This window comes from Octodon degus, unplaced genomic scaffold (assembly GCF_000260255.1).
Source record: "Octodon degus isolate 3935 unplaced genomic scaffold, OctDeg1.0 scaffold00017, whole genome shotgun sequence".
Taxonomy (NCBI): Eukaryota; Metazoa; Chordata; class Mammalia; order Rodentia; family Octodontidae; genus Octodon; species Octodon degus.
In genome coordinates, this window is record NW_004524593.1 from 13,715,855 (window position 1) to 13,723,962 (window position 8,108).

An 8,108-nucleotide genomic window follows, 5' to 3' on the forward strand; every position below is an offset into this window, starting at 1 on the left:
GACTTTGGTCCTCCGAGCCGCCCGGGGCCACGTGGGGGCGGGCACCGGGCATCCCTGAGACTCCCGGGCGACACGGCCGGGACAGTCCCGCGCGAGGCCCGGCGGTGCCTGACACCGGAGCCTGAGAGGCCGCGTAGTGCCGCGCGTCGCTTGGGCAGGCTCCCGGGGCGCCGGGATCCCTGAATGTCCCCGAAGGCGCCGGATCCCGTCGCTGCCTCCCTGAGCCCGGTGCGACGCTGGAGCTTATGTCCTGGATACCTGAGGACAATTAGCCGACTTCGTGCCTCTCCTGTCACGCTGGGAGAGCCCCAGCCACCCACCCACACCTGTGTCTCCAGCTGCCCGGCAAAGGGTCGGGTGGTGACCCCACACCCGGGTGATTTTACTCTATTCACAGCCCCCGTAGGGAGCCCCGCGCAGGGTGCTAGGAAGTGGGGAGGCCCGAAAGAATACAAAAGAAAGCTGTCTAGGTGGAGTAAAATACGCTTTAAATTACCGCCAAACTGAGGTAGGAGGTTGGCTTTGAGGCAGGAGAATTTGAGTCTGGCCTAGGCTACAAATACACGTTATTTCGGACTACACAGCCGGACCCTGTCTCCAAAATATAAAATAAAATAGGATGAGATGCTTGAGAAACTGTGCAAACGCTAGGTTGCATGCTTGCGCAGTGTTCCTAGTGGAGTAAGCCTGGACGTGGAGACTTCCTGAGGAAGGTGGGGTGGTGGATGGAATTCCTGAGCAGGACCCCAAAAAAGACTCCTGTTGCTTCAAGACAAGTGAGAAGCCAGCCTTTGCCTTAAGATGTTCTTGTTAGACTTGCAGGGAGTTCTGGTTTTTGTTTGTTAGGTTGGTTTGGTTTTTTTGAGCTGCCTCCCTGTGTATTTCAAACTGGCTAGAATTCATGGCAAGACTCCTGCCTCAGCCTGCCAAGTGCTGGGATTATAAGCATGTGCCACTATGCACACTTTAAATTGGGAGGTGGTCAGACCCATACAGAGCAAGCATTCAGGTTCTGCGCAGTAGACCCTCCTGAGAACCTATTTGGAACACTCTAATTTCCCAGAACACAAACTTTATCCCCTGGGACCAGACGGGCTGGGCATATATGCCAGTTTGTAGAAAAGTCATCATGAGAGGAATAACACTTATTTCTGTAGCAGTAGGAATACCAGGCATGGTGGTACACACCTGTAATCCCACCACTCAGAAAGCTGAGTCAGGAGGATCGCCACAAGTTAGGGGCCAGCCTGGGCAGCAAAGTGAGTTCAAAGCCAGCCTGAATTGCATATGGATACCCTGTCTCAAGAAGGCAGTAAGTAAGGCCAGCCAGATAGCTCAGCGGACTAAAGCACCTGCTTAGGCAGAGCACAGGGATCAGGGTTCGATCCCAGGCACCGCAAACTATGCTGGCCCTGCCCCTGGGAGCACACTAAGATGGTAACTGAGACTGGGAATGGTGGCACGCGCCTGTAATCCCAGCACTTGGGAGACTGAAAACAGGAGGATCACTACAAGTCATCTGTAGCCCATGCACTAAAAACACAAAAAAGCAATAAATAAATACATACATTTACACATACATACATACATACATACATACAAAATAGTAGCAGGATGTCTGAGTCAGAGAAACTTCCCCTAAGCTGGGTAGGCACAGTGGGGCTGGATTCAGCCATGTCCCTGTCACCTGGTTGCATTACTTGGCTTCTTGTGGCCCAGGGAAGACTAAAGTGACTGCTATCGCTCACTGACACTTGATAACCTGAAGAAGGTCTAGAACATCAGGAAACCTGGCTCTGGGTGTCCAGGGTCACGGGCTGTACCCTGAGGATGGTGTCTGCCCTCCTCTCAGGCTCTCTGTCCCTGCAACACTGTATTTCAGGGCTCTCCCATCCTGGTGTCTTGTCTTGGGCCAGCTGCCCACAGGCAGAAACGTCTGGAACCTGTGAGCCTGAGTAACTCCATTGACCCATAGCTTGTGCATGTGAGGAAGCATTTTGTCCCAGAATTGGGAAGGGCTGGAGAAACCATTGTAAAATTCACCATCCCCTGAGAACCTGTGGCCCGAGGATCAGTGAAGTCACTGGGCCTTTTCTTTCTAATTTTTGAGAGGTCTTGAGTAAGAGTAGCTGAGTCTAGCATACTTTAAAGATGAGAAAAGCGAACAGCTCCTCTGCAAGGAGGCTGCCAATTTGAAGGTGAGTCACGCACGGCCTCGGGTCTCAGCCCTCCGGGCCTCTGCTTGCTCACTCAGTCAAAGCCTTAAGCGTTCTTGCTGTATTCTTGGAAAACCCACAAATCACAAACACACCTCAATTTTGGTGAGCAAAACTTAAAGAGTGGATAGAGCTGTGCCGTGCCTGCAAATGACAGAACAAAGGCAGATGATGCCACCCTGGGCTTGCCTTCTGATGTCAAGCTCAGTCTTTTGGGACATGTAGGAATCACTGCCAGAAATATGAATGGAAATCTCTAGCCAAAATATGGGGCCAAGATTTTTTTTTTTTTTTTTTTTAAAAGCCGGTCCCAGCAGGACAAGCATCAGGACAAACTAGGAACAGCACAGGAATAAAAGCAGAGCCGGTGCAGGAGGACTCGGTGGTTCAAGGGAAGCTGAGCAAAAAAGCCAGCAGGTGTGGGAAGAGGGACTTCAGCCAGGCCCCCAGGAGGAGGCTGCCCAGGAGGGCGCAGCTTTCCTACAGCTGCAGAAGCACAGCCTTGGGCAGGGCCAGCAGCAGCAGGAGATGCCTTTCTCTCAGAGACTCAAAACTGGGTGGAAGGTGAGGGCCACATGTAGTACAAACCAGGTGTAGTGGACACACCTGTAATCCCAGCACTTCTGGGGCCAGGGTAGGAGGATGGTGAGATTGTGCCCAGCCTGGGCAGTTCAGTGAGACCTGTTGTGAAAAAAAAAATTATTTTTTTTGGTTGTCTCACTATGTAGTTGTGGCTGACCTTGAACTCACAGCCATCCTTTGCCTCAGTCTCCTGAGTGCTGAGTTACAGGTGTATACCACCATACCTGGCCCTGTCCCAAAATTAAAAAAAAAAAAAAAAAGAGTGAGGGTCTAGAAGTATAGCTCATACATGTGAAGGCTCTGGGTCCAGTCCAAGGCGAGCCTGAACTATATCACAAGCAGTGATGCCTCAAAATCGACAACACATTGGAACAGAGGGGCTGGGGATACAGTTTAGTGGCGCAGCACCTGTCTGACAAGTGGGAGGTTATAAGTACAATTCCTGGCACATACACACAAAAATTCAACTGAAAAGCATGTTTTTATGATGTTTTTACCCCTATTTGTCTATAAAGGTAACACTAACCAGTGCAGCACACCCCATGAGCTGCAGGAAGAGGGAAGTTCGGGGACCAGCCTACAAGGCTTAATCTCAATCGTCAACTCAACCAGCCTGAGAGACACCCAGGGACACTTCTGAGTATGTCTGGGGGACTTGGGGGCTGTCACCTTGCAGATAGTGTCTGGTCCTCGGCCTCTTTCTCCCTGGCTCTTCCCCTCCTGTTTCCCAGGTGACATGAGACGGGCCGTTCTGCCCCGCCCCCCATGCCCTCTGCCATGATGGTCCCGCCTTGGAGGAGCTGGTCGTGGATTGCACCCTCAAGAAGTGTGAGGTACATGAAGTCGTGTATGACTGCATCGGGAAGCTGGGTAATGCATGACTTTAAAGTTACTGTGTAAAAATACAGACTTGTTATGTACATGAGCCAGCTCCCAGGGAAGAATATGGTTATGGACGACAAACATACACTAATAAAAATAAAAATAAAGTGTTTTACACATACAAAAGGATTACTTTGTACTTCTGGACAAACTACTATTAAACCTGTCTGTGTATGGTATATGCCACCTTGGGCTCACTGTGAATTCAGGGCTGAGTTCTAAACTGGAAAATTCAGGAACCATTTTTTGTTTATTTGATCAATTTTTTGAGACAAAGTCCTGATTAGTAGCCCTGGCTAGCCTCAAACTTAGCAATCCTGCCTCAGCCTCCAGAATGCTGGGATTACAGGTTTGTGGTGTTACACTGGGCAGAAACAGCCCAGTAAGAGGCCTCGTGAAGCTGGAGCCACCCTTGGGGTGGGCCTTCTGCAGGGAAGGGCTCCTCCTCCTGCCGGCTGCAACATGCACGCTGGTGCCTCTCAGGGATGCCCTTGCCTCCTCCTCCCTTTCCAAGTCCTTGCCTGTCCTCAGCACTCAGATCAAGGGTCACTTCCTCTGGAAGTCTCTGGGCCCTGGCCACCAGGCTGGCGGCTGCCGGGCATACTGTCCACTCTTTGCCCTGCCCTTTTGTGGCTCTGGGCCTGGATCTGTTCTGCATTAGACCAAGCAGCTGGTTCAGGGGGCTCCTGAAGGGCCGCTGTCCCCAGCCAGCCTGGCACCTGGGCACAGCCCTCTCTTCCAGCTTCATGGGGCAACCTCGAAGTTGCCCGGGCAGCTTCTACAGATGGGAATTGAGACCCATGGAGCTGAGAACTTCACTTCTGGACCTCCCGGCTGTGAGCTCAAGTCCCACACTGCAACCAGAATATATTTTGTTTAGTTTAGTTTGAGACAGGACCTCACTAGGCTGGTCTTGAATTCACTGTGTAGCCCAGGCGGTCCTCTTGCCTCAGCCTCCAGGGGCTGGGCTCACGGCTGTGCACCGTCACGCCTGCCCAGGGCGTGTTCATCTTGAGCTTCATACCCAGAGTCACAGGGCACAAACCCGGCCTGAGCATCTAGACCCATGTGCACTGCTGCAAATCCTGCAGCTCACTGAGCCCTGACAGCTGCCCTGTCCAGGATTCTCTCATTCATTTGTAATTATGATGAGGACCGAGGGGAGGTGGCCTACTTGCGAGTGATGCCTCTTTAACAGGTCACTCCAAGGGCTGATTCTCTAGCGATGTGCTCGCAAACTGGGTCCTGTTCACATACAAGTCAGGAGGGTGAATTAGTTCATTGTTTTGCCTGTTGCTTTCTTCTGTTTGCTTAACACCCCAGGTGTCGTCCGAAAGACCTAGGAAAACGCGGTCTCTGCTTGTTGTCCAAGGCTTTTCATTCTTCCACAAGCACCAGCGTCATGCAGAGAATGGCCAGAGTACAGACTGATTCGGCAGCTCTGCAGCTCCGCATGTCGGCGAGCTCCAAGGCTGCTGCTGGTAACCCCCGGCCGCCTGTGGATTTCCAAAGCAGTGTGAGCTGGCACTTATTTATTTTTTAAGCAGGGCCTTGCTGTGTTTCCTGAGCTCGTCTTGAACTACTAGGCTCAAGTGATCCTCCTGCCTTGGCCTTCCCAGCTGCTGGGGTAGAAGTACATGCCCTTACCCCACTCAAAACTTACACTTTCCAGGGCTGGTGAGATAGCTCAGTGGACTAAACTCCTGCTTGGCAAGTGCAGCGACCAGAGTCTGGTCCCCAGCACCACATGCTGTGCGGGCCCCATCCTCAGATGTGCTGAGCCCGCCACCAAATCCGGGCATGGTGGCACATGCCCGTAATCCCAGCGCTGGGGAGGCTGAAAACTGGAGGATCACTGTGAGTCTAAGATGCATAGTGAGACCCTGTAACTCATACATAAAAAATGAATAAATAAAACCTTACACTTTCCAACCCAAGAAAGAGGTTATTAAATGGAATTAAGATATTCCTGGGCCAGGGGAAGTTAGCCTTAAAACTTTGTTAATTTTCCTTTTTATTTATTCATTTATTTAGAGACAGAGTCTCACTATGCAGTTCAGGTTGGTCTTGAGCTTGCTTTGTAGCCCAGACTGGTCTCAAACTCATAACGATCCTCCTGTTTCAGCCTCCTAAGTGCTGGTATTATAAGCATGGACCACCAGCCCAGGCCTCCTTTTTTTGTTTTTATAATCCTCTGCCTTGTTTGGATTTTATTCTAACATGAGTAGATGTATCTATTACTGTGAAGATAAGGATTCTCATTTTTGTTTATATTGGGTGAGGAAAAAATATTCACCTTTCAACTTTCCCATACATTTTTATGGCCAGGCATGGTGGTACAGGCCTGTAATCCCAGCACTTGGGAGGCTGAGGCAGGAAAATCACCAGTGAGTTTGAGACTTGTCTGGGCAACATAGTAAGTTCAAGGGTAGGCTGGACCACATAGCAAGACCCTGTGTCATAAAAACCACAAAAGAACTTTTTGCTGATCCTCCGGGGTCTCTTGCCTGCAGCCCTCCCTTGTTTAATAGGAGTCCTCTGAGGTGCCACTGGTCACACCTTCCAAGGACCCTGAATGGCTGTGCGCTACGCAGCGAGCTGGGGTGACAGCGACATCTCTGTCCTGTCTGCTGCTTTTCACCATCACAGTGGAGCTGCAAGCCCCATGGCTCCCCTCCAGCCGTCTTCCCAGCCCTTGACCGTGACCAGCTTCTGTCTGGCTTTGTGGTTGCTTCACCACGAGGTCACAGCTGACTGTCACGTACCCTCAGGAGGGACATCACCTGATCCCTAGTGTGCCACTGCCCTCCAAGTAACCACAGTCAAAACAGTATAGAGAGCTGCGTTGCTAGGAGTGCTGCCTACAGCACCCTCCAAATCCCCATGGCAGTTCGTTAAGGGGAGACTTTTCGTCTGCTGAAGGGGCCAGCGGAGCCCGACTCACTTCTCAACCAAAAGAGCAAAGCCTAATTGAAAGACTCGGGCTCCGTGTATGGCGGTGAGGAGATGGGCGAGCTATTAGTGTCCTCTTCCTCCCAGGCCGCGCCTGCATCACCGGGCATAGCCGTCTGTGAGCTGTGCTGGGCAGCCCTGCCAGTCTGTTTTCCACAGCACTTCCTGATCAGATTCCCAGGTCGGCGGCCCACCTGCTGCTCTGAATCGAAAACACCACAAGTGCCCATTGCTTACAGAATAATGCACAGTACTACATCCAGGTATTCAGAGTATTGTGAATGTGGCTGGGCATGCTGTCACACACCTGTACCCAGCACTCGGGAAGCCGAGGGCAAGGACAGCCTGGGCTACATGGCGAGTTCAAGGCCAATCTGAACTACAAAGTGGGTTCCTGTCTCAAAACCCAAAATAAGGGCCAGTGAGATAGCTCAGTGGACTAAGCACCTGCTTAGGCAAGTGCAGGGACTGGGGTTCAATCCATGGCACCACATGCTGCCCCAGCCCCACCCCTGGTGCTCTGAGCAGGCCACCAAGACCAGGTGTGGTGGCTCATGCCTGTAATCCCAGGGCGGGGGAGGCTGAAAACAAGAAGATCACTAGGAGTCCAAGCTGTGTAGTGAACCCTGTACCAAATACATAATCCCCCCCACTAAAAAATAAAACCCCAAAATAACAGCCACACATGGTGATGCATGACTATAATTCCAGCACTTGAGAGACTGAGGCAGAGGATCATTGGGAGTTCAAGACCATGCTGGGCTAAAAAGTGAGCTCAAGGCCAGCCTGACCTGCAAGTGAGACCCTGTCTCAAAACAGAGCCTGGCAAACATGAGGTCATGAGTTCGATTGCTAGTCTAATAATAATAATAACAACCATAATAATAATAAATAATGTAGCCTGAATGTCACTTTAATTCATTTTTCCAAACTCCTCTCACAACTCCTCCATCCTAACTCTCCACCCAAGTCAGATTCTCCTGACTGTTCACATGACCTATGGCACTCTATCCCCATGTTCTCAACAGGGACTAAAATAACAGCTTATCTCCTTGAGTTGTGGTGAGTTAGAGAGGTCAAACTAGATAAACAGAGTCAGGCATGGAGGTGCACACCCATGATTCCAGCACGCGGGAGGCTGAGGCATGAGGGTTTCCATGAGTTTCAAGTCAACCTGGCCTATATAGTGAGACCTGGCCTCAAAAATATAAATAAATCAAGTGTTTAGGATGGTACCTGGCAAATGGAAAGAGGCTATGACAGGTCGAATGGTGACACCCCTGCCCCACATGTGTCTCTGCCCTTACTCCTAGAAAATGTAAGCATTACTTTATTTGTAGCATCTTCTGCAGATCTAATTGAAGATATTCTCTCTCTCTCTCTCTCTCTCTCTCTCTCTCTCTCTCTCTCTCTCTCTCTCTCTCTCTCTGAGACAGGGTCCCATTCTGCAGCTCAGGCTGGCCTTGAGCTCACTTG